This window comes from Macrotis lagotis, chromosome 6, assembly GCF_037893015.1.
Source record: "Macrotis lagotis isolate mMagLag1 chromosome 6, bilby.v1.9.chrom.fasta, whole genome shotgun sequence".
In the NCBI taxonomy this organism is placed as follows: domain Eukaryota; kingdom Metazoa; phylum Chordata; class Mammalia; order Peramelemorphia; family Peramelidae; genus Macrotis; species Macrotis lagotis.
This window is the reverse complement of record NC_133663.1, coordinates 8,011,471-8,039,455: the sequence shown is the minus strand read 5'-3', so window position 1 is coordinate 8,039,455 and position 27,985 is coordinate 8,011,471. Positions and strand designations below refer to the sequence as shown.

The 27,985-nt window shown below is 36.6% G+C and overlaps 1 protein-coding gene across 3 annotated transcripts in view; it reads left to right on the top strand.

Annotated features, from left to right (window-relative positions):
• TPRG1 (tumor protein p63 regulated 1) overlaps nt 1-27,985 on the top strand; it is a 378,969-nt gene that overhangs the window by 117,361 nt on the left and 233,623 nt on the right. Inside the window, exon 3 of one of the 3 annotated variants that reach the window (XM_074190657.1) lies at nt 18,673-18,796. The exons of the other annotated variants lie outside the window; for them this stretch is intronic. The gene's annotated coding sequence lies outside the window, so the exon portion shown is untranslated. The remainder of the gene's footprint in view (nt 1-18,672; nt 18,797-27,985) is intronic. 3 annotated transcript variants of the gene reach the window in all.

Below are 27,985 nucleotides of genomic sequence, written 5' to 3'. Positions count from 1 at the left end.
AGAAAAAAGAAGCCAAACAAAACCAAGGCACAGCTGGGCGACATCAAACCAGATAAGTAGGCTGATCATAGTCCTGAAAGGAGGTCAGATCCAGACTGCCTGGGTGTAATAGTGAGAAGAAGGATCTTGGTTAAAGGAAGATGTTATCCAAAGAAGAAAGGAAGGAAGGCACAAAAGGAGAACCCCCCAGTTCTGTCCACATTTGGTATCAGGTTTGGAGTGAGCCCCTTGCTATAATCTAAATGTGTTCCATTTGGATTTTCAATCTTTTTGACTTAGTTGAAGCAGGGATAACTGGAGTGTGTCTGGGAATTTGGAGGAGAAGCCTATTTGGTAAGGAAAAAAATAAAACCTTGGCTTTACCTCAGATCTGTGGTGAGTGGGTATGAGTAGTAAATAGAACATAAAATATTCTGTAGATTTCTAACTCAGTCAGGGCTTTCCAGTGGCTGTGGTTGGCCATTAATGAGAAAGTACAGGAGAGGGCATGGGTGGCCTTAGCTAACCATGCTTGGCTGACTACAGTCTTTTGCTATTCTGGGTTAAGACTACTAGGGGTGGAAGGAATTTTACACAACATCTAATCATAGAATTATAGACATAGAGATGGAAGGAACCACAGGGCCCATCTAGCAAAACACCCGCCTTTTTTAGAGAAGAAACCGTGGTCCAGAGAAGTAAAAGTCACATAGGTAGCAAAGACAGGACTGGAAAGTAGGTAGGTTCTCTGTTTTTGAGTTTCCCTACATATAAAGAAACTGAATTTCAGAGAGGTCATGGTTTAACTTAGATCACACAGGAACTTGGTAACAAAATAGAAACTAGAACACAGATACTCTCTCTTTTTAATTTTAATAATATTTTATTTTTTTCTAGTTAACATCTAAAGTTAATTTTATCATTTATTTTAAAAAATGAGCTCTAAATTTTCTCTTCTTCCTCATTGAAAAGGCAAATAATTTGGTATAGGCTATGTACATGAAATTATGTAAAACATATTTCATATAGGTGGATGTCCCTTTTTATCATTAGCTACTTGAGAAAAGTAAGATTTACCAATAAATATCAATATCCTAAAACATTTATAAAAGTTCTAATCACAGGTGAGGAAAGACAAAGCAGAATATAATAGAGCCTCCTTACATCTTGAAAGCAGATGATTAAAGGACTGTGAATGTCACCTACTATGTTGAAATTTGGAGCTTATACCTATACATACTATTTACATATATGCATGTACATGTGCACATGTTATAGGTTCTATATATAAGAATGTATACGTGCATATTATATATATATACATATATACATAAAATGAATGAAGATAACATCCAATATAACTAAGCCATAACTAAATATGTCAGTGGTGGAGAATACTATTAATTATAGAAGGTGATACTTAAGTTGAATATCAAAAGAAGTGAGAGCTGTAGAGAGGAATGATGATATTCCAAGCACAGGGGAAAGACAAATCCAAAGGCATCAAGCTAGGTGGTTTAATGTTATGTGTAAAGAAAAGAGAAAAATCCTGTCTGACAAAGCTGTGAAGTGAGGGGGAATAAGTGTGGAATGAGACCAGAATGATAGGATGTGGTCAAGTTATGGCAGACTTTAAAACCAGAAGAAGTTATACTGTATCCTAGAGCAATAGAACCCACTGGAATTGATTAAGTAGAAGAATGACTGGATCAGATTAGATCCTGTCTTAAGGAAAACAATTTTGGCAGCTGCAGGGAGGATATATTGGAATGGAGAAAGATCAAATTATGGGGACCAATTAGGAAATTATTTTAAGCAGGTGAGTGGTGATTAGGGTTTTATTAAAATATTGACCTTGTTAGAAGGGTTATTTGAGAACATTTATGGGGATAAAGCCTGCAAGCTTTTACAAACAATAGAATATGAGTGTAAGGGAAATTGAGGAACCAAGCATTATATTGAATTTATGAAATAAGATACTAGAAAAATGATGGCACATTTGAGAGAAATAGAAATGGTTGGCAGAAGATAAGTTTAGACGGGAAGAATTAAAAAGTTCAGTTTCATCCATAATGAATTTGAGATGTGTTTAGGACATTCAGATAGAAAAATACAAATGATTGGTGTTTAGAACTGGAGATCAGGGGAATGACAGCCTGAGTATAGAGCTCTAGGAGGTTTTTCTATAGATATGGTAATTAAGTCTATGACAATGAGAGTATACTGTTTGGTCATGTCTAACTCTTCCTGATTCCATGGACCATAACCCACCAATACTGTCCATGATGTTTTCATGGCAAAGATAATGAAGTTGTTTGTCATTTCCTTCTCTAGTGGATTAAGGCATGTGAATATCTGAGACATATTTGAACTCAGATCTTGCTGATTCCATGTCCAGTGTTCTATCCACCAAACCTCCTAGATGATTCAAAGAGAGCCCCCGAACAGATCACTGGGAGGCACCTACATTTATGGGGCATGTTATAGATGATGTGCCAATAAAAGGCACTGAAAGACACTTGTCACTGAAGTAAGATAAGAACCAGAAGTGAGTTATGTCACAATTATCCAGAAAAGTGGTAGGATAGAAGAGAAGAGAATTTCTCATACAGAGAATCTCTCTATGCTCATTGACTGCCATAAACAATGCTGAAATCTTAGAGGATTGAGAAAAGAGTATCAGTTTTCATTAATGAGTTTGCATAAAGTCAATTTCAGTTTTGTTATCAATGATAATTCATCTGATATGCTATAGAGAGAAAACCTTTTAAATTATATGCTATCAAAGTTCTCTTTGGACCTTTTCTCTGATTTTTTTTCCAATTAAATTTATTATTTTTCACATAATTCATTTGGACATGGTATTAAATCTAAATGTGTTGACTTTAATGTCCTTATCAGCAAAAATAAAATCTTATGGCTATATGGTAAGAAAAAAGAAATGAAAGGAATAAATTCTTTTTTATGCAGAAACAAACTATTTCCATCAATGATATTATAATTTGCTTAGAGAAACCTAGAGCATCAATGACAACAATAACAGCAGTCAAAATAATTGGCAAAGTTGTAGGATATTAAATAAGCCACATAAATCATTAGCATTTTTAATATATTAATAAGAAAACTCAACAGAAAGAGAAATTTCATTTAGAATAACTGAAGACACTATAAAAACATAAGTCTACTTTCTAAGACATATATAAGGAACTATATATATATATATATATATATATATGTTTATAAAACAATTTTCATGCAAAAACAAACCTAAACAGTTGGATATGTTGAGTCAGATTGCTCATGGATAGGTTGAGTCAAAAAAATAGAAATCTATAACATTATCTAAATGAATTTACTTATTCAATGTAGTGATAATCAGATAATATTTTTAGAACTAAAAAAATAATAGCAAAATTCATCTGGAGGAGTAAAAGGTCAAGAATGTCACAATAATTGATGAAAATGAAAGTTGATGATGTACCAAATGTCAAATTACACTACAATGAAGTAATCATCTAAACAATCTGGTACTGGATAAGAAATGAGTGGTATATAATATTTTAGGTATACACAACATAAAAGAAGTTAATGACTACAAATAATCTAGAGTTTTATAAATCTTAAGATTCAAGCAATGGAGGCAAGACCTGACTGTTTGACCAGAAACTGCTAAGGGAACTGGAAAGCAGTCCAATAACTACCACACAGAAAGGAACAGCTCACACCATAAACCAAGGGAAGCTTAAAATGGGTGCATACTTTAGACATAAAGGATAATACCTAAGCAATTTAAAGGAAAATGAAAAAATAATTTGCTTTATCTAGAAGATCAAGAAAGAGGTTATGACCAAATATGTGATATGTCACTACAATCCCAAATGGGGTCAACAAGAATGAGCCACAACTGAATAACAATAATAAATTTCATTGTAAGCATTGATACTTCAGAAATCAACAAATCTAAAATATTGGGACTTGAATCCTTGTTTTATTGATTGTCAAAACTAAAGTGATGGACAAAATATTAATAATGCAGATTAAACTTAAAAATATCTGAAAAATTATGATAATTTCTTATGACCATCTGTACAGATCTTTTCTATTTTAAATTTTTTCTTGTTTACCTTCTAATGTTATTTTTAATACCTTCAGGGTGACTTTGATTAGCTAGTCCTTGCTCCAAACTCATATTTCTCTATAATGAAATACAAATTCCTTGAGGGTAGTGTCTGTTTTTATTTTCATCCTTTTATTTCCAGCATTAAACATAGAGTCCAGTGCAGAATAAGAGCTGAATATGGTTGATTGTTGCTTGATTGATTGTCATATTCTCATATGGTATTGTCTTCTGCCTCTATCTTTCTTCTTGGCAAGAAGATAAAATATCTTTTGACCAAAGGGATTCCTAACTAGCTGCTTTGGGGGTTTTCTTGTTATTCAATTTGTTTACATTGGTTAAGAATATTTAGTTGCTTTTTCCATTTTGTTGTTGTTTCTCATATTTATTTTTCTTTATTGCTTTGAAATAATTGTTAACATTTACTTGAAGAAAAGTAGTATAATGTAATAGTAGTAGCATTTATATAGAGCTTCAAGTTTTGTGAAGCACTTCTGAGAGGTAAATACAACTATTATACTCATTTCATAATTGAGGAAACTGAAGCATATAAAGGTTAAGTGACTGGCTCAGGGTCACAATGCTACTAAGGGTCTAAGGTGGGATTTGAACGCAAGTCTTCCTGACTCAAGGTCCAGCACTCCATCCATTACTGCCTTATTCTCCTCACTATTTGCACACCTTTGCTTTGAGAATGACTCTTAGTAATAAGTCAGAGGATTGTATTATTTGGTCAACAATATGCAGCTGGGACTTAAAAGATCACCTAGTTCAAAACATCATTCTACAGTTAAGGATGCTTAGGTGTAGAGAAGTTATGGCTTTTCTTAGTTTTCATAGGCAGTATGTGATAGAGTTGAAATTTATTCTCATACTATGTTGCTCTAAATGAATTGTGTGTATGTGTGTTTACACATAAATTTTGAGTTCCAAATATTTGCCACTTTCTTTTTTCCACCTCCCTGAAGATGGCAAACAATTATACTTGTGCAATCATCTAAAATGTTTCCATATTAATTGTTTTGTGAAGAAAACTCAAATAAAAATTAACAAAAGTGAAAGACAGGATGCTTTTGTTTGTATTCAGACATCAGTTCTTTTTTGGGAGGCAGATTAGAATTTTTCATCTTGGATCCTTTGGATTGTCTGAAATCACTGTATTACTGAGAATAGCCAAGTTATTCACAGTTTTTCATCATAAAATCATTATTTTACTGTGCATGATGTTCTGTTGCTTCTACTCACTTCACTTTGAATCAGTGCAAGGTAGTCATTCTAGGTTTCTTTTTTCCTGAAATAATCATGTTTGTCATTTCTTATAACACAACAGCTTTCCATTATAATCAGATACCACAACTTCTTCATCCATTCCACTTCATATCCCCTCAGTTTTCAGTTTTTTGCTACTACAAAAAAAGCTGCTAGAAATATTTCTGTACATGTGATCTTTTCCCCTTTTATGATCTCTTTAGTGGTGTTGTTGTGTCACAGGGTATGTCAATTTTATAGCCCTGTGGGCACAGTTCCAGTTGTTCTTCACAATAGTTGGATCAGTTCACAACTTCAACAATGCATTAGTGTTTCAATTTTCTCACTTATTCTCTAACATTTATCATTTTTTGTTTCTGTTATATTAACCAATTTGATAAGTGTGAAGTGGTGTCTGGGAATTGTTTTAACTTACATTTTTTAATCAATAGTGATTTAGAACATCTTTATAAAGTTTTAATTTTTCACCTGAAAACTGTTCATGTCTTTGACCATTTATCAATTGTAGAATGACTTGTATTCTTCTAAATTTGGCTCAGTTCTCTATATATTTGAGAAATGAGTCCTTTATCAGAAGCACTGACTATGAAAATTGCTTCCCAGCTTTCTTGGTTTTGTTTGTGCAGAACCTTTTTTAATTTGATGAAATCAAAATGATCTATTTTGCATTTCATAATATTGTCCGTTTCTTGTTTCGGCATGCACACTTCCCTTCTCCAGATAAACTATTCCTTGCTCCTAAATGACTTATGGTATCATCCTTTATGTCTAAATCAAATACCTTTTTTTTTTTCCTGGCAAGGCAATGGGTTTAAGTGATTTGGCCAGAGTTACAAAGTTGGTAAGTATCAGATGTCTGAGGTCAGATTTGAGCTCAGATCCTCCTGATTCCAGGACCAGTGCTTGATCCAATACATCATCTAGCTATCCCTTGAGTACCCATTTTGACCTTATTTTGATAAGAAGTGCAAGATGTTTATGCCTAGTTTCTGCCATACTACTTTATAATTTTCCCAGTAGTTTTGCTTAAATAGTGAATTTTTATTCCAGAAAACAAAAACTTTGGGTTTATTAAATAGTACATTGCTACAGTCATTTTCTTGTGTCTTGTGTCTCTAAGCTACTCTGCTACTCTGTTTCTTAGCCATTTCCAAAATAAATAGTTGTGATGATTGCCACTTTTAAATTTAGTTTTAGATCTGGTATGGACAGACCATCTTCCTTTGAATTTTTTATCATTAATTCCTTTGATATTCTTGATCTTTTGATGGTCCAGATGAATTTTGTTATTTTTTTCCAGCTCCATAAAATATTTTGGTAGTTTGATATGACACTGAATGAGTGAGATAATTTAGATAGGATTGTTGCTGTTTTTTTTTTACTAGGCCTATCTATGAGCAACAATTTTTTTCTAGTTGTCTAGATGTGACTTCATTTCGGTGAAAAGTATTTTATAATTGTGTTCATATCATTTCTGGGTTTGTCTTGCCAAGTATACTCCCAAGTATTTTATATTGATTAGTTATTTAAATGGAACTTATCTTACTATATTTTGCTGCTAGTTTTTGTTGGTAACATATAGTGATAATTTATGTGATTTTATTTTACATTCTGCATCTTTGCTAAAGTTAATTGCTCCAAGTAGTTTTTTTATTGATCCTCTAGTATTCTTTAAGTATACCATCATATCATCTACAAAGTGATCATTTTGTTTTCTCATCATCTATTCTATTCCTACAATTTCTTTTTCTCCCTCTTATTGTTATAGATAACATTTCTAGTACAATATTGAATAAAAATGTTAATGGACATCCTAGTTTCACCTCTGATCATATTGGAAATACTTCTAGCTTGTCCTAATCATATATGTTGGTTCATATTTGTGCTTCATACTCAAAGAAGGGAGGTGATGCCATGACAAGCACGTGAATTGGATTTGAGTGATGGGGGCTGTGCTAAGTCGCCAGTTTCATTTTCTCCTCCAGAGCCATCTGAGTCCAGTGATCAGATATGAATCAGGAGGACTGTAAAGATATTACTTATCATTTTAAGGGAAGCTCCATTTATCCCAATGGTCTGCAGGAATGTGTGCTGTATTTTCTCAAAATCTTTTTCTTCAGCTATTGAAATAATGTTATGATTTCTGTTTTGTTATTGATATGGTCAATTATGTTGATAGTTTTCCTAATATTGAACTAACCCCTGCATTCTTTGTATAAATCCTACCTAGTAATGGTATATTATCCTTGTGAGAAATTACAATAATCTTTTTGCTAATGTTTTGTTTAAATTTTTTTGCATCAATATCCTTTGGGTGAAATTGGTTTTTAGACCTATTTTTCTTGTGGAAGTTGAAAGGGTTGAGATGGGATAGCTTTATGATACAGGTAGTAAGACAACAATCCAAGTAGACAAGCTCTGAAGAGGTATCAAGGAGGAAAAATGGGGGAAACACTATTAAGGAGACTTATGCTTGAGCTACAATGAACGTCCTTTCATTGAAGAAACTTTTGACTTTGATCCTGGTTTGAAGTTCTCTCTTTGCTTTTTCTCCCTTCTGATTTTGGGATGATCCATCTTGCCAGTTATCCTTGCAAATTATCTCTTCTCACAGCTACAGAGATGATTCAGGAAGTTAAAACAAGACTTGGCTAGAGTAAATGGGTATTCAAAGGGGAAAAAAAAAACTGTGATTATAGAATCATTCTAAGTACAACAAGCTAGAGAACTGTTAGGGAAAATGAATGAAAATCAGTGACAACCGAACAAATAAAATACTCAGGCATTGAATGTGGGAAACACTGTCCTAGAACATCTCCCTGAAGTTAGTCTTAGCTGGAGAATCATTGTTAAAATTTCAAACTGATCATTGATACATGCATGCCCTTCTTAGGCAAGACTCTATCTGTAATGGTGAGAGCAGCATCAACTATCATCATCTCCAAGGAGGGCCAAAGAAGACAAGGGGAAATATTCTATTTGGAATCATAGGGAGGTGGGTTCTCAGCTTTGCCACTTACCATCTAGGAGACCTTGATTAATCACTCCAAGAATTTGATTTTCTTTTCTTAATTTTAAAAATAAAGGTTTAGAATATTTGATTTCTAAGAACCTTTCACTTTGATACTATGAAGTGTGAATTTAATCTCTTCAGGCTAGCTTTGTTTCATTCTTAAAGAGAACTTCCTGTCAATTAGTTGCCCATTATTGCTTTCTAATGAATTGGTCATTTGCTGAAGTAGACATTATTCTTTTTGACCTCAAAGAAAAGAACGGGGCAGCTAGGCGGCGCAGTGGAGAGCATTGGTCCTGGAGTCAGGAGTACCTGAGTTCAAATCTGACCTCAGACACTTAATAATTACCTAGCTGTGTGGCCTTGGGCAAGTCACTTAATCCCATTTGCCTTTCAAAAATTCTAAGAAAAAAAAAAGAACCAGAACATTAGGTAGAAAATGTAAAGAGGTCAATTTGGGCTAAATATCAGGAAAATACTCCTATCCATAAGAGGAATGGGCTGTCTGGGGAGAAGACAGATTTATTTTCCTTTCCCTAGAGATAGTCAAGGAGATGATACCAAAGATCTTGAACTTAGCATATGACCTGGAACCTAGTAGAAGCTCATTAATGATAGTTGTTTGATGACAAAGAATACTTATTCAAATAGAGATTAAACTATTTGGCCTTTGGGATTCTTTCCATTTCTGAGATGCTGTGATCTGGCCCAGCTTTGGGTTTTCTGGTATGCATTGGAGTGTCATTCCCAGTTTATTAATGACGTATTTTTCCATGGAGGTTAATGATGTGCCCAAGGTCAACTTTAAGTTTCCTTCTGGTTTTGAAATGATGGATATCTTCTTTCTTACATAGGTGGTATAAAATAATTAACTAAATGGAAACTGGATGGAATTCTAAGATGACAAATCAATAAGGATTACAGACATATTGAGTGCTTTTCCATTGTTACTGGGAAACTTTAGGCGACAAATAAATTTTCTCTTCCAAAGGTGGCAGAACTGGCCTTGCTAACAGACCCATCTGATCACAAGGACATTTTTTATTTTGGGGAAGGGCAAAACTAGCTTTTCCCGTGACAAGAGATCTCTCTTCTGCTTCCTACCCACCCAGATGCTCTGCTTTCCTCTTTTTAATGGAACTCCTTTTGGCCTAACCTTCATTCTTCTTCCTAGAAACCTACTTTCAGTATTATGTATTACAGTAATATTACTGTATAACAACCTCCTTTCAGTATTACAGTATTGCAGCTGAAACACTACCTACTGTGTGTCAGACACTGGGCTAGTTTCTGAGATACATAGAAGAGAAACAAAGAGAGAAAGAAGAAAGGGAGAAAGGGAGGGAAAGAAGGAGGGAGGGAGGAGTGAGTGGGGAGTGAGGGAAAGAGTGAGAAAGAGGGAGTGAGGGGGCAAGAGGGAAAGGGAGAGGAAGCAGAGAGGGGGAGGGAGTAAAGGCAGGGTGAGAGGCAGATTAAGAGTGTGTGTGGTGGGGGAGACAGGGAGAATGAGAGTGGTGGGGAGAGAGAATTTCAGCTTTTAAGGAGTTTACAATCTACTGAGAAAATTCTAAATTGCTCCTGATTTTTCTGCCAATGACATGGGGGGGGGGGGGGGTTGGGGGGTAGGAAGGTAGTGAATCTACTTGATGGGAAGAAAATGTTTATTTGTTTTAATCTCTCAAATGTGAATATCAGGAGCCTTTAACAAAAGAGATCAAATCCTTTCCTGTTGTATTAAATCAAAGAGAGCATAAAATGCCAGTTTTATTGAACCCCTCCCCCATGATTTCTGAAGGTCCCTCTCTGGGTTTTACCTTTAAATAGATCTGTGAGTAGAACAAGCTCAGAGAATTGAGAGATGGAGAATCCTTAAAAAGGTCACCTAATTCATCCCCTTTACTTTTCAAATGAGAAATCAGGGTCCAAAAGAGAGGAAATTACTTTCCCAGAGTTATATAGCAATTAAGGGAGGAAAGGGATTATCACCTCAGTTTTCCTCTGCTTCTCTTGCCCATCATTTGCCTTCCTCTTTTGCTCCCTCTCAACTAATGAGCATCAAGTGCCATTCATAAAAGGTACAAGAAAGGAGAGATTCTACATGAGTGGATTTCCTGGAAACTGACACTTCTTCCTTAAATGGCAGCATAGTTTTTATTTCAATGATTACAAAACATTCTTTCTAAAAAAAATCACATTCTTCTTTGCCTTAATTAAACATAGTTTCATGAACATAGCCCAATCTTTGAATATTATTCAAGATCATCAATAATGGAAACCCATCACTGCACTGAATTATGGTTCTTTGGGGGATTATTGTGATTTTAGACATACTTTGCTCTGCCCTGGATAGCAAATAGCTCCTGTTGCCAAAGAGCTCTACAATTTACTAAAACCTTTCCTCACAACTGATCTGTAAAGTAGCTAATACAAGTAAGGATCACTTCAAGTGTCCAGGTGAACTATCCTAGAGTCAGACAGGAAAAATGATTTGTTGACAATTCCAGGATTCCTAGGTCAGTCTTTAGACATAGCTTGTAGAGCTCTTTCCAGTGAAGTGATATCTCACTAGCTCATCAAGTCTTCCCCAACCCCAAACCTTTTTATTGTCTTCACTCTACATTTCCCCTCTTCTTGTCAACTACAACCTGTCATGTGTCAATGCTTTATCCACATCAAGGGGTAAACTGAACCAGCAAATACAAACTTAGAAAGAAAGCAATACTGACTCTCAAGGAACATTTCCTCTCTTGGAGGACTCAGTATGTTCACGTAGAGATGGATACCAAACTCATGCCAGATCACTTTTTTGGCAGAGTCCCTGTTAAGAAAGGGATCAGGAAATGTCTCATGTGGGAGGAAGAAGTTGAGCTGAGCTTTGAAAATTAACTTAGAAACTCAGAATTGGAGAAGAGGAAGGAGGGTGCTCCTGGGAAAGGGCACAGCCTATAAATAGGCAAAGGAATGACAAGAAGGCTAGTTGGGCAGAAGTGAAGAATGGATGAAGGGAAAGGCAGATTAAAAACCACATTGTAAAGGATTATTAAGTGACAAGTGTTCTATTTTTGTATTTGATCCTAGAGGTGATAGAAAGTCACTAGAGTTCCTGAGCATGGGGGGAGTTTGGGGGATTTCATGTCTGAAGACTGGGGAAAAAAGAACATTAAAGATCAACTAAATCAGAAAACACAGGGATAATTTTCAGGGTGTCCATAAACTTAGGCGAGAAAATCATGCAACTTTGCTTCATTGCATAGTTGGTTTCCTTTGTAAGACTGAGCATTTCATTTTATGTATTGAAGAAATATTTTGAGAAGTCTGTAGGGGCTTCTAGGTGGTGCACTGGATAGAGCACTGGCCCTGGAGTCAGGAGTACCTGAGTTCAAATGTGACTTCAGACACTTCATAATTACCTAGCTGTGTGGCCTTGGGCAAGCCACTTAATCCCATTTGCCTTGCAAAAAACCTAAAAAAAAAATTTAAAAAAGAGAAGGGTCTATAAAACTTTGCCAGACTTTCAGATGGTTCTGTGACACACAAAAGATTACATTAAGCCCTCCCCCATCTTAACCTTTCATTTTATAAGATCTTACAAGCCCTATATCTTACACCCCTCACTGCACAGGAATGCTAAATAAGTGAATGTGACTTTTCACTCTTCTTTGTGCACAAACAGCACTCAGACTTTCAACTCCTTCATTTTTTCTGGCTCTCCCTAATGCCTGGAATGTTCTATTTCCCTACTTCAGTCTCCTGACTTACTGAGCTTCAAGGCTTAAGTAAACCAAGAAGTCTTCCTTCATCTTCCTGCCTTTCCCATGTAGATACTTTCCAAATTTTTGTGCCTATATCTTCTTGGTTGCTTTACTTGGTGAGTTCTCCGATAAACTAGAAGCTCTTTTAGGGCAAGAACTGTCCTTGGGTTTTTTTTGTTTTTTTTTTGTATCTCCAGTACTTAGCACCATTTCTAGAAATGATTTATTAACCTTTCATTTTAATAATTGATTGATAAATGCTTATTGAGTGCTTGACAGATTAGGAAACCCAAAGAGAAAAAATACCTGACTTTGAGCCCAGATCTTCTTCTTTCTAAACTATTTCTTTATTTTTTACTATCCCTTGCTGTATGTCCTCCTTGAGTCCAACCTATTTCCTTCAAACTTTGTACCAGCAGTTGCTCAGGACATATTTATTGGGGCATCTAGGTGGTGAAGTGGATAGAGTACCGTCCTGGAGTCAGGAAAACCTGAGTTCAAATGTGACCTTAAATGCTAAATAATTGCCTAAATGTTTGACCTTGGTCAAATCACTTAATCCCATTGCCTTAAATAAAATAGTCCTTTTAAAAAAAAAACAAAGATAAATTTGTTGTATAATGAATGAATGACTTTTTTTCACAGAGTTGTTTGAGAGACTGACCAAAGGTGTGGTAGATATGCCTATCCTGTCAGGTAGGGCATATGAATGATTGACCTATGATTATTTTTCAGACTTCTGAGATTTCCTGGTCTAACCCCAGGATCAATACGGTCTTAGTGAACTTAAAAATAGATTCATGGGCAACCTTTTCCCTGAATGACTCCACATTGCAGGAACATTTGTATCTTCCTTGTTTCAGTTTACCCAAACTAGTTAAAACTACTCAATAGCGATTCCTTCCTATCAAGATATATGGGAGTGGGAAGTAAGGAAGAGTATTTTAACCAAATGCTTTCAAAAGACATTTGCTCTGTGACTGCTCTCATAACACATGGGGCTTTTTGGCATAGCAGGCCAACTGTTACTTGGTGAAGACTCCATCTATTTCTCTAGCACTCTTTGGGATAGTGTCTTATACCACAAAAGTCTTAGAATTGAGATGAGGGCACCTGGGTTCCAGTTCCACCCTTCCACTCTTGGACTCAGGGCAAGTCCCTCTGTGGACCTCAGCTCCTAACATGCCAAATGTCATAAAACATTGCCTCTACCTGCTTCCCATTGTCATTGTGAAGAAAGCATTCTGTTCTATAAATGTAATGTAATTACTTTGCTTCAGGGCTATTCTGAGACTCAGTGATTGGGAAAACATTCTGAAAACTTCCAGAAGGAAAATAGTCAGGGACACTGTGCAAAAAAGCCAGTCCTGGGGCTTGAAAGTAATTAATGAAAGCTTAAAATAGAGGGGGAAAAAAAAGAGGGACAGACAGGCAGACATAGAGTCAGAGAGAAATAAATACAAAGAAACAGAGACAAAGAACCATGGTGGGGGGGGGGGGGTGAGAGAATAGAGGAGGGAGGGAGAGGGAAAGAGAGAAGAGAATCAGAGCATGAAAGGAGAAAGCAGTCTACATCCTGGGATTCTTCAGGACACCTATTCCACATTAAATAAGAGATGAAGTATTACAAAGTTTACAGATATAGAAATGATTTCATATGTGATCAGTTTTTAAGTCTTAAACATGTCTCTACTGAGGTAAGAGGAAGCCAGAATCTATAAGTTCATTTAAGAAACAATCCTTTTGCCCCAATTTCAGGACATGTCTGCACAAACCCAGAAAAGCATTCTGCTTGAAAGTAAAAGTTCACCATGGACAGGAAACTTCCACTGACCCTACCTACCTCTTTCAGAACCTGGATTATTTATTTTTTTAACCTGGATTATTTTTTATCTAACTCTTCTTAGAGTTGTTGCCCTTTGGAAAAGAAGCTGCTGACCTTACTCGTGGATGAATATCTCTATGCCTTAAGATAAAAACTAAGTAAAATTGAATTAAAACTTCCTTTATTTGTAATCTGTTTCTGTTTCTAAAAGTTTTCAGTTGTTTCCCCTTGCACTTATAGTATGGGGCCTTTTTGAAAAGGCCCTGGGTTGGCAGGATAAAAGTGAGATCTGAAGAATGTTGCCCACCCAGGAGAAAGGAAAGATTGGGTTTCTCTTACCAGTGATCAACTTTGAATGTCTTCTGGGCCTTGAGCACTTTTCTCTCCTGATTCCATCTCAGAGGAGCTTTTTGCAAATTTTTAAGCAGTGTTTTAGCACCAGTTTGGTACTTGGAGATTTGACATCACCTTGGACTACTGGGACTCTATCTATTTTAATGTTATAGAAACTTGAGAGAATCCTATTAAAAGAGAGACCAGGTTCATGAATAGGCACTGGTAGTATATAGACTTCAGAGTTTGCAATAATGTGCGTTGCAGATGCCATTCTAAAGTGAACCTCCCCAAAAACCTGCAAAAGAGGTCCTACAGGGATAATTTTCCAGATGAGGAAGTTAATGCTATTGTTCTGTCTTAAAAGCCACTCCCCCCCACCCTAATACATTCAAAGAAATAATTTATATTCCAGGGTCTTCCTATTTAAAAAATTATCCCTGTCCACGTTGTCTGGGAAAATTCTAAAGTTAAATGGTACCTAAGAGATCAGAAGGAGAGAAATGAACACTTAAGTGTCTACCATATGCCAAGCACTTGACTAATATTATCTTGTTTGAATTTATCAACCACTCCAGTAGAAGGTAGGTGCCATTGTAATTCCCACTTTACAGTTGAGGAAAATGAGGCAGATAGCACTTATATGACTTGTCAATGGTTACATGGCAAGAAAGTGTAAGAGAAGGGATTTGAATTCAAATATCTCTGGACCTACTGTTCCATCCTCTGCATAGCCTAGTTGCCTAAATAGAGTGTCCATCTGATAAAGGACTAATTGTTATGCGAGTTGTTTGGGTCACCCTCTCTCTTTCTCTCATACCTAACTATTCCCCAAACTGAGGTTTCTAGAAACTCCTTTGTGTTAGTCACTTCAAATTTCCCTTATCTTTCCTTCCTTGCCCTCATTTTTCTCCAAAAAGTACTAGTAGTTGGATTTGGTGGTATGGAGGAGGAAGAAAATAAGGAAATGTACAATACAAAGGATGCCATTTGAGTTGAACTTTGAAGGAAGCAAGGAATTCTAAGAGGCATAAATGAGGAGGGAGTTCATTTCAGGCAAGAGGATGATATGTGACTGTATCTGTGGGGTATCTGTGTATTTGTGAAGGGAGAAGTCTGTGGAAAACCATAAAGATGAGAGATGGAAATGACAGTTTCCCTGACTCCAAATCCAGGTCTTTCCATAGTACCTTAAGTTCTGAAGATGTTTGCCATCAGCTACTCTACCTCTTTCTTATCAACAAAACATCTTTCTTTCCCCCTCCCCTTCCCCCACACCAGGATGAACTGATTCCTGGGAATCTCATTGCCATACAAATTGACTTAATTTTGGATTCCTAACATCATTTCAGTTTGCTCATTAGTCTATGAACTCCCCTTTGATTGCAGGGCTGGAGGATAGAGCAATTAATTCCGCTCAATGTCTTCCTTTATAGAGAACCAGAACTTAGCAGGTAAATCCATTTTCCATGAACTGTCCCGCTTGGCTTCCACTGCACAGAACATCATGGTCCAGAATATTCCCAACCCTTTTTCAGGTTCTTTTTGTGTGTTGTCATCTACCATTAGACTAGACTATAAATTCCCTGAGGTCTTTCTTTTAGAAGAGTGGTTTGACTTATAGTAAGACACTCATAATTTTTTAAATTGAATTGAAAGTAACCTCTCATTGTATTTGTCCAAGATTTATTTTTGAACCACAGATGAGTGGATTGTACCTCTCTTAATATTTCTGTTCCTAATCTGATGGCTTGTGTCTTCCATTAAATGCCAATCTCCAGGGCAGCTATGAACAAGTTTTGAGCCTAACAGATTAGTGAATTCATCAAATGTTTATTCTTTGATTCAAAGCTAACTAATTTCTGGCAGACTATGAAAAATAAACATTCCATTAGTTTGATGGCAAAAGTTCCAACAGGGGCCCAATGTACTAGTTTACCAATTACTGAAATTAGCCAATTGATAGAATGTACATTTTAGTTTTGAGGTGAGACATTGTCCCTCTAGACTTGTAGTAAAATAGTGTAAAATTTTTTATTGAAAAATAATTCAGTCATGTTAATGTTTAATCCTACTGTGTTATGACTCTACTGCAATAGAAAAAAAAGTGGATTTTTTGTGTTTTTTTTTTCTAGAAGAACTCTATTTAATCTGATTTGTTTGGGGTTTTTATGATGCATGTCCCTGTCTCCAAATTTAGAGTGAGGTATGAAGGCCAACTTCATTAGGGTACTTTTATTTTGGATATTCCAGTAATGTTGATATATGACCACCATTGGGGGAAAAAATGAAAACTGCTATTCACCAAAAAATGTTCAAGAGATCTGCCATAAACAAAAGAAAATGAAATAAGTAGATATTTTTTTTTCCAAACCAACAACTTAATAAATTACAGATTCCTTTAACATGCCTTCAATTTCTACTTCCAGAAATGAGTTTTCATGTTTTCTGGGAATTTTTATGTTTCCGCTGCATTGCTCTAAGTTCATTCGAATTGTATTTTTTTCCATATAAATATTTCACTTTATTAGCAACTAGTTCTATCTTTGTAGTATATTCCCTATTTTTCTTACAATTGTTCTATCACTCTGACTTGTTGATCTGATTTTCTAGCCACTGCCTAAGTTATGTTATTGAAGGGTTGGCCTATCAAGATGATCCTTGTGTTCCCTCTATTCCAGTCCCATCTCTGCTCTTGTGAGGATCTGGGTGTGCCCATGGCCATAATCAGCCCCATTGGTGCAGGGTCATTGTTTGACGCCAGTTCTGCCAGCAGTTTGACTTGGCTCATGAAATATGGTGCTCAATTTTCTGAACAATATGTCCTGGCTTTCACAGACACAGGACATCTGGAGAATGTGTTCTGCCTTTGCAGCCAATCTGGAATTGCTTATTCAGTATAGTAGCATGGAAGGCCAGACTTTCTTGGTACTGGATGAGAGAGCAGGCTGGGAGCAGCTTGATGACTACAGACAGCCATATTGACTGGAGGAGGCCTGGACAGAGAGAAGGAGGTAGATCTGGCCATTGGGATCAATTTAATCAAGCAAACGCTTAGAAAACGCCACCCTCTGGACATATATGATACATTCTCTTATGGAATAAAAGTTCCCAGAGAGCAGGAACTGCTACACATGTGTCTTTGCATGTCTAAAGTCAGCCAGTACTTTGCTGGGAGAATCCAATTGAATGGAATTATTGCATCTTAGGTGTACCAACTAACTCTTACTTGGTTCTAGATGTCCTTTTCTAGGTTCTTTCTTTCCTCTTACAAGTGACTGTCCACATCACTTGTTGCTTCTTTGTCCCAGTTTTATAGAAGTGACCATGATTCAGAGAATAAGGGAACAAGAGATCTAGCACTGAAAATACTTTAGAAGTTACTTAGTCTGTCTACTTCTTTCTTTTTTTACATAGGAAACAAAATAAAGATTAATGATGTTAAACAAATTACCTAAAGGAACACAGTATATAGGAGGGCCGGGTATCCATGTTTTCCTAAATTGAGGAGAGTATGGCAAAATGAAAAGAGAAATAGCCTTAGTTCCAGGAAGACCTCACTTCAAGCCTTCCTTTTGCTTGTGGGATCTTGGGCAACTCATTTAAGCCTCCATTGCTCTAGTCAACTCTCTAAGGCTTTAAGATGTAGGTGAGGTGCCAATCCACATTAGAATAAAAGTTCCTAGGGTAGGGAATCTTGTTTTGTTCATTATCTTTACATAAGCACTTATTAGATGATTCTTAACTAGGCGAAGATACTGGATACTGTCCTAGGGCTGATGGGTGGGTCCTGGGTGGGTCCTGGATACCACTGAGGGGGAGTCAAGTTGGTCCTGGCTCTGAACAAACTTGGAAGTGATTCTCCTAAAATGCTTAACAGGGGCTAGGATGTGGAATGACTGAAGTCATTAGGTATGAGCAAAAACCCCCGAAACAAATAAACCCACTTTATTTGGTCCTATGCGGAGGGAAAAGGTCACCTGGGGAAACTGTGGAGAACTTAAGCATTTGGAACACAGAAAGTAATGCTGAAAAAGCAACTTCTGTTTTCCAGAATAAGAAGCCATTATGAAGAAAAATGCTGGTTGGTTCATGTCTACTTCTCTAGAATAATGATACTTATGTTGGCTGTGAATTTGGGTCGACAAGAGAAAGTATTTCTTGATGATCAGATGGTGAATATTAGGTTATATGTGGTCTTGGTACCTGTAATTAAAAAATATTTGATAGATCAGGGATTCCAAACTTGAGGTCCTTGACTCTCTATATGTATGTATGTACATGTGTTCACACATACATGTCATATATATATATAAAACATATGCATATGATAATGATTTCACTGTTCTTCATTTCCTTCCCAATCTCATGTGTTTTATTTTAGGAATTTAATTACTTTCTTCTGAGAAGAGATCCATAGGCTTCCTCAGAGCACTATCCAAAAGGTTCAGAAGAGACAAATACTCACAAGGGTTCAGAAACCCTGGAAGAGACAGGTGCTTAATTTGGTGAGTCTCCTCTGTGCCTCCATTTGTTCAGTAAGCGTTTATCAACCACCTCCTATGTGCTGGCCCCTGTACTGATGAGACTAAACAAAAATGAACCAGTTGCTGAATTCAGGGAGTTTACTTCTATTCAGGTGGAGGGAGGTATCAGAAGTGACAAAGAAAAAAATCACTTCAAAAGCAGGAAATAGTGATAGATAAGGCTTTGACATTGGCAATTTTCTTAGATTATCTGGTGAGAAAATGACCTCAAAGAATTCAGGTCAGACCAATCTAGATTCAGAAAGAAGCACTTAAGCTCTGAGAGATAAAATGATTGCCACACAGCCAGCAAATGTCAGAAGCAAGACTCAAACTCAAATTATCCTGGCTCTGAGGCTGACTATCTCTCCTTCAGGACCCTTAAGCAATAGAAATATGTTGTTTTAAATGGGGGCTGGGAGTGGAGAAGCACTATTATCTGGCAGCTCACAGAAGGCTTTGTAGGAGATAGTGCTTAAGGTGATCAAATTAAGCAGATGTGGGATCTACTCTTTTCATTTGGCAGTAAGCAACTCCTGCCCCTGAGACATCTTTATCTAGGTAAAGACCTGTAAATGTCCCCAAATCATCATCCATTGACCTGAACAGATGCCAAGAATCCTCCTTCTTAGTGCTGATTCCTCATAGCTGCTTCCATATCTGACTTTTCTGCAAAGCACCACCTACCCAGCTAGAACACCACTAAGGCTACTAACTGCCTCAGTCTGCTACTGAGTAATGCTCTGTTTGCTCATTGAGTAAATTACTGAGTAGCCTCAGTAAAGCCCATTAGGGCTCATTCAACCAATAACAGCCAATAATGACAAAAATTAAACAACGGCAATAACTCATTTCCATAGAATTTTAAAATAGATAAAACACTTTTATTGGAACACAACAGTGATCTTAGTACAAGAAATTTCAGTCATCATCAAAAGTGTGTATGTGTGTTTGTGTGTACATATTTATATGTGCATAATTGCTCTGTCTCATAAGATTGGTGTGATGATCAAATGAAATGTTATATGTAATGAACAGCATAAGGGCAGTTAGGTGACAGTGTATACAGCACCAACTCTGGAGTCAGGAGGATCTGAGTTCAAATCCTGTCTCAGACACTTAATAATTGCCTAGCTGTGTGACCTTGGGCAAGTCACTTAACCCTACTGCCTTAAATAAATAAAATTTTAAAAAAACAGCCCAGTCTTCATTCCATACTGGGGACTTAAGAAATGTTTTTGCTTCATATTCTCTCAAAAGGCAATGTAGAAAGGTGATCATCCTAGAATGGTGGCAGCTTCAGAGAGCACGACTAGTTGTGATAAACAGAGTGCTCTGCCTTCAATGAAGTCACCAATTCTCAGAGTTCAGCAGAGAGACACAATCATGGAGAATCTCATAAAAACTCTACAAAGAGATTCAGGAAAGGACATCTTGCAAGCTTTTTGCCACTTGTACATGCTACATCTTGACTCACTAAATGTACTTTATTTTTGAACCCTCCCCCAGAGACTTTTCAAAGGCAAGGAGAACATATCATGGATATTTTCAAAGGAATAGTCTTGATGAAAAATCTTCAACTTCAATATTGATAAGCTTTTAGAAAAGAATTGTTCTTGTAGAGATGGAGGAAGAGATCCGTTTTATCCTTGCCCTTTGCAGAAGGAGGTCAGAATATCTGGAATTCTCATCAGCATCAGTTGTGATGCCCACTGGAGTCTTTATCTAAAGTATAAGTAGCTGATAGCAGTATCTAGATGGAAGTTTAAGGACTTAGCAAGGACAAACTAAAAACAGTGAGGATAGGCAACTTTGTAGGTTGTTTTAATTTAGATTGAGAGAAATATCCCATATAAATTCTATTAGGGCATCAGTCCCTAATTCCTTGTGAGAAGTATACATTAGAAAAGCAAAATTAGTTTAGTTGTCAGGAGGTAGAAAAAATTAATTTGTCACATGTGTTTTCTACATGTGTTCCTCATTACTTTTTTTTTTTAACCATGAAGTTACTATGATTACCTCTGCACAGGGACCTTATGTATTCAAAGGGGAAACTAGTTTGGGAATATTTTTTTATAACAATTGGGAATTTGGGAATATTATTTTTTATAACATTTCCAATGAGGGGCAGCTAAGTGGTGCGGTGGATATAACACTGGCCCTGTAGTCAGGAGGACCCTGAGTTCAAATGTGACCTTAGACACGCTTAATATTTACCTAGCTGTGTGACTTTGGGCAAATCACTTAATCCCATTGCCTTCCAAAACAAAAACAAAATGATTCCAATTGAAATACCTCCATATTAAGTAACCTTTCTGAAATCTTATTTGTTTTGTCTTTTAAACAATGGGAAGCACACTGGGGTGCTTAGGAAATGCATTACTAGAAACCCTAGGAAATCTCTAGGATCTCCTTTGAATACTAAGTAGCAGTAGTAAGCAAATTATATGAGGATTTTGTTTGCCAAGGGAGTGGGAGTTGGAGAAGTAACTCTGGTTAGACTGCTGAGCTTTCCTTCTTCCCTCTCTTCCCTTTCTTCCTTCTTCTACTGACTCATTTCTCATGACCTACTTCTCCATCCCACCTTAACCAAATACAAAGATGATGATACCCTTGATCTTGCCTTCACTCCCAAAAGGAATACCTCCATGTTAAGGAATTTCAAAATTCCATTATCCACACACCTCTCCCCACTTTCCTTTACTAGACCCTCCTCTTTTGCACAAAGTCTGAAATTGCTCATCAAGGGGGGAAAAAGACCAGGAAATCTGTCTCCTCTGCACTATATCCTTTTTCTTCTTTTTCATAAGGGTCAAGATCCCATGGTGAATCAATTGAATTTCCCACTTCTTCTCTTGAGTTTCTAGTTCCTTCACATTTCACTGATTATGATCTACTACAGCTCAGACTTGGACCACATCCAACAATTTCCACCTTTGACCCTACATATATACTGCTGGGTGAAAATAGAGGAAATGCAACCATTCTGACTACAACTACATGATTTTAGGAGGGTCCTTAATACTACTTTGCTAGACAGTGTTACTCTGTGCTCTTTATCATCTCACTAGCCCATTATTGACAGTGCTTCTTTCAAACCTTTCTATCCCTTCTTGAACCCCTCATGACTCCCTCTGTCCCTACTCTTTCAGTTGACAACCTAATCATATTTTACAGGGGGAAAAAAAGGTCTATTAACTGTGACTTCTTTTCCTATTGAATTTTCTGGTTTCTTTTAAGAAACAACTAAATTTCACCTTCTACAGGAAGTCTTTTTCAATTCCTTTTCATTCTAGTGCCTTTCCTTCCTTAAATTTTAACTACTTATCCTTCATATAATTTGTATAAATTATTTTGCTTGAGGTCTCAAACCTTAGATAGTGAGGTCTTTCAAGGAAGCTATTGATCCCCCCCCCCCCTTTATTTGCATTCCCAACACTTAGTATTGTTCCTGGACTTAATTAGGTGCTTAATAAATGTTTATTGACTGACTTACTGACCTTTAGCCATATGCATTTTTTAGCTGTGAAAAGTAAAATCAAGAGAAATCCAATATTCCTTAATCATACAGCTATTCTGATGAATGTAATTAAAAGCAAATTTCAGATCCCACAACAAGAAAGCAAACATTTATTAAGTACCTGCTGTTTGCATGAAGTGCTTAAGAAAAGGATAAACATCCCCCTCCTCTCAAGATAATCACTTTGTAATGGGGAGACAACCTATAATTAACGTTGTACAAAGAGGAGCTAAAGTGTGATAAACTGGAAATGCTGATAAAATCATAGGATTTACTACAGTAAAAATCTCAGATTTATTGAAGTTCTTGCTTTTATGTATCTCTAGATTGGAGAAGATGAATGAGCCCTGACCTCAGTACCCCAAGCCCCTGGATTGAAGTTTGGTTTCACTCATTGTATAACTGAAGGACCTCGGATAGATCACATCCTTTCCTCTAGGCCCACATTTCTTCATTTCTAAAATGAGGAAAATCAACTTTTGTCTTATTTTCCTCATGGTTTTATGAAAATCCAGTGAAATGAGTTATATAAAGAGTTTAACTTTCTAAGTATGACCTCTTCTAAGCCAGGGGAATATTTGAGTCATGTGGCAGCATCATGACCCTATGTGATGTTGCTGGATTTGGAGTTAAATGGTAGGGTTCTTAATGGACTCTCATCTTAAATGCCTTTGTGACCTTGAGCTCAGAGTTTTATTCTCCATAAAGTGAGAGAAGTATAGTCATCACTTTGTATTTTTTTTAGCTATGTGGCCTTGGGTGAATCATCGCAAAACTGATTCTCATATTTCTCATTTCTAAAATGAGCTGTTTGGAAGAGGTAATTTAGAAGGAGCATTGGTCTTACAGTCAGAAACACTGGCTTCACATTTTCTATCACTAGCTGTGAAACCTTGAACAAGTTAGTCAACAGCTCTGGGTCTCAGTTTCCTCATTTGTAAAATGAAAAGGCATATCAGTTGACCTTTAGCTCTAAATCCGTGATCCCACGATAAGTAACATCATTTCCATTCTTCACATTCTCAGATTTTATATTGAAGAAAAATTGCATCCCCCTGCCATTACCACCAAAACAAGTATGTTAGTCTCTCAAGAATGCATAGGAATGTGGTCTCAGCTGCAGGATGAGGAACTGAAGAATTGCATACTATTTAGGACCTGATAGAATGGGCAAAAACCTCTGGCTTTCCTGTTTTTAGATTGACAATTGGCTGGTTACAGCAATAATAACCCCATTTTGGCAAACGAAATGTCTGATTCCAACGTCGCTTTCTCCCGCATAATTCAGGTGTTCCAGCAAGTCCTTGAAGGAACCCAACAGAATGTGAAATGGGCAAGAAGATATTCAGAGAGTCAAAAAATGAAGGGAGAAGACCCTGCTGTTCAATCTGTTCCAATAAATATGAAAATTAAAATGACTTCACAAAATGCACTCACTCCCTTTCTCTTCCAACAAACAAAAGCTTTTGCACAAAGTCTGAAATTGCTCATCAAGGGGAAAAAAAGACCAGGAAAAGATTTTAAATGTATTCTTCGGAATGAAGCAATTATTGAGGAGGGAGACACCGTCTGTGTCTGTTAGTCCCATCTCAAAGGCAAGACCACATTTGTGCTTCTGAACATTCAAGCTTCTCTTTTCTTTGGGCTAAGGTTAGGGAGAAGCATTTTCTCACATTCCCCATCAACCTCTGACCGTCACAAGAACATGGTGGATTTAGCTTAATGAGAGTCATGTCTGGGGATTCTAAAAGCATGAAACTAAGGTTTTAACTTTGTTTCTGACTCAATGGCTCTGATAAGAGTTCTAGTCATGCATCCATTTATCCATCTGCATGATGGGCTTGTTTCACCTTAGCTAGAGATTCTGGAGTTGGATGAAAAATACCAGAATCGTCTGACTTTCTTTTATTTTGTGTATACATTTTCTCCCCAAAGCCTCACCTCTTTAAAGACTGCGAATCTCTGCTGTTTATTTTCTCGAAGAATTTATTATTTCTTGGCAGTGTGGTAAATGCCAGGAGATGAAAACGATCTTTAAAAAAAAATCTTCTTCCTCAATGAAATACAGCAACTGTATTTTTCCATAGAGACAGCAGGAGGAGAACCTGGCACTGGTATACCTTGGGGGCATGAGTAAATGACTTTTAAGGAAGTCACTTCACCTTTCCAGGTTGCATGACTGAATATTCCCAATGTTCCTTCCCATTTCAGTCATGTTCAGGGGTTTCAGTTTTGTTCCACAGTAGAAGGTAAGCTCTTTGAGGATGATTGAAGACTATCACATTTTTACTTTTATCATCTTGACTTAGGACAGTGATTGGTACAAATTAAATGTTTCATAAATGCTTGTTAATTGATTGCTCTAATGTGTGTATCAGTCAGAGTAATACTTTGTGTGTATGTGTGTGTGAGAGAGAGACAGAGAGAATATATAGGCCAAATCCTTTTTTAAATTCTAAGGCAATTCTAATCAGCAAAAAGCTTAACCTTCCACCCCCTAAATATACAGCTTTCCTGGCTAAAGGTAGCTTTCCTATCATCATTCATCAGGGAATGGAGAATGGGAGAATGAGGAATTCAACAATCATATTAAGAGCCTATTATTTCCAAGCTATGGGGGTAGGGCACAAAATATTCAATGGAATTCTTGCCCTCATGGAACTCATGAATACACATTTTGATTCAATTTTTAAAAATTGCACTCTTACTGTGTATATTTTGCTTAATAATACTTTGATGGGTGAGATCTAACATGGAGTCACAGTTGAAAAGGGATTGCCAAAAGCTCTGGTGGATATGGAATTGTTCTCTTGGCATCGAGCCTGAACACAGTACAGAACCTCCTGGAAGAGATGTGTAACCACTGAAAAGAATTTTCAATAACCATCTACCCAAGGAAAACCAAGCAAAGGAAGAATATTAGCATCCAGCACATAGAACGTGCACTTTGCTGGACAACTTTTAGAGCCTACCCACTAATATTTATAACTAGGGCACAGGACAAGTGGACAAAGACTTGGGCCTAAAATTAAAGAGAAGTATGCAATGAATTGCCTTTGGAAAATGGCAAAGAACCTTCAATGGGCCCAAGTTTCTCTCAGAAACAAAAGTCTATCTTTGTAAAACTTGAATTTTATTGATGTTCTAAATTTCTTATTGGCTCCTTTCCACCTTCTCAGTGAGCACTTCCTTATAACAAAAACAAATATATAAAAGGAAAAAAGAGAAAAAACTAGGAAACCAACCAATATATTGAAAAAATACATTATGTACAATGCCCTATACCTTTGGACTATCTTCTGGAGGAGATTGGGGCTGGTTTCTTCTTATATCTCTTCATTAGAGCTGTGCTTACTATTCACAACTTTACAACATTCTGCTCTGATCAGTTGGTAGTAGTTTTTCTTTCCATTTGCATTCTTTCAATCATTACATTTACTATTTTAACTCTGCATACTTTATTTTTTAATAATTTTGTGCATTTCTTTGTATGCTATTCATATTTATTATATTCACTATTTCTTACAGCACAAACTATCCTCCATTATGTTCTTTTGGCTTTATTCCCCATTTACCAGGCATTATTCTTTTCCAGTTCTTTACTATTAACAAAAGAAGGTACTAGGAATATTTTGGTAAATACAGTTTTTCTTTTTATCAGTAGCCTCTTTGGTGTATATGCTCCACAGTAGGATCAATGAAGATAGACAGAGATTTTAATCACTTTATGTGATTGGTTTCCAAAATTGACATGCCAATTTTGCCAATTTTCTGGATGTGATGAAAAATTTCAGGGTTGTTTTGTTTTTAATTTCTCTTATTATTTGTCATTTAAAGCATTCTTCAAATAGTTGGTAATGGTTTATAATTCTTTTGAGAACTGTTTGTTCATATCCTTTGAATATTTCCCTATTGGGAAAGGTCCATTTTCTTAAATGCCAGCTTTTTCCCTGTATTGAAAGATTTTAAGAAAAGGGACAGAGTGGTTTTGGAAAAATTGAAAATGATTATCAAATAGGGAGCAATGGCAAACTCCATAGTGCTATGAGCAGGATACCATACATTGCAAGACAGGGAGTGCCAGGATAGGTTGGAGTAACACAAACCATCAGGAAAATATCCACATGACAAGATGGAGAGTTTTGGTGGTTTACTGGTATCCTCACAGGGTCAGGAGAAAACAAGGAAGTTTCAGGAAAGTGAGTGGACTCATTTGGAGTACTTATGTGAATGCCATAGACGTAGAGCTAGAAGGTATTGCAGAAGTAATTGAGTCCAACCATCCATTTTACAAATTAAAAAAAAAAATCAAGAGAGGGGCAAGGAAATTAAATGATCTACTTGGGTTATAGAGGTAGCAAACATCAGAAACCAGATTCAAAAGCAAGTTCTCTGACTTTACTCCATTTCTTTCCACAGAATGGACAGGTACAGAGGGATTGTGATCTGTATCACTAAAGTAATGTCTACATTAACAAGAACTGAATTCCATGGGAGTGTTTGAATTGCAGTATGTTTCAGGTAGTATATTGGTCACTGGGTGTAGAAAGATAAAAATTAAACAGTATCTCTGCCTTCAAGAGACTTAAGTTTGACAACAAGAATGCAACATATTGAAAGATAAAAAATAAAGTACACACAAAGTAATAATAGAAAAGAATACATCACCTGAAAGTGCAAGATCAGAGACAGCATATGCTAAGAACACCTTGAAACATCGGTAGCAATTGGCTAAGCAGAGCTGGTAGGGACTGGCCATGCCTAGCAGGGAAACAGTGGCAGCCAAGAATGGGAGATAGGAACCCCCAGTGTTAATTATAAGAAATATGCACGATTTCCCAAATCAGCCTAAAAGATGTTGGAAGTGAATTAAAGTAAGTCAGGTAGGGTTTGTCTTAGAGCTGATAGTATCATGGGTCCATTATTTGTTTACAAATACTTATCCACTGAAGGACAGGAACACAGAGTCTTAAAACTAATGTTATTCTGTAAATATTTACCCTCTTGATTCATGTTTTCCTTGTTCAGGATGGCTTTTCTTACATTTTAGGTCCACTTAGATTTCAAAATAGCTGTCTCCACTGAGAAGTGGATACCAATGACAGTGATCAAATAAATCTTTTTTTGGGAAGTACTTAAGATTCAGTTTTGCAGAAATGGTTGCACTCCTTGGGAGGACCAGTTTTCATCACTGAATTTCTTCACTTATTCAACAATGATAATTTCACTTCTTCTGAATTTTTATTTTATTTTTTTGAGCCACTTTGATAGTCAGCAAAATGACTAGGTGAAAAATGGTGCCACATTTATTATCATATTTATTCCTCCTTATAACTTCCAGATCAGTTCTCTGACCAAGGCTGAAACAGGTTTTGCTATCTCCCATCTCTACTTGGTAGGTCCATCTCTGCTGGAGTCTTAAAATGTGGTTCCTTTTGATTCCCCATAACATCATTATAGACATTAAATTTTCTGACAAGGTACTTGGCTGGCAATTTGGAGATCAAGGATGATGCATGGGGCAGAGAAAAGTTCATCCTCAGCTCAGAGGTGCTGACATTATGAATACTTGTTCCAGATAAAATATGTCAACCTGGCTCCAAAGCTAGATGGAGAAGAGCGATATACAGTGGGAAGAACAAATGACCTTC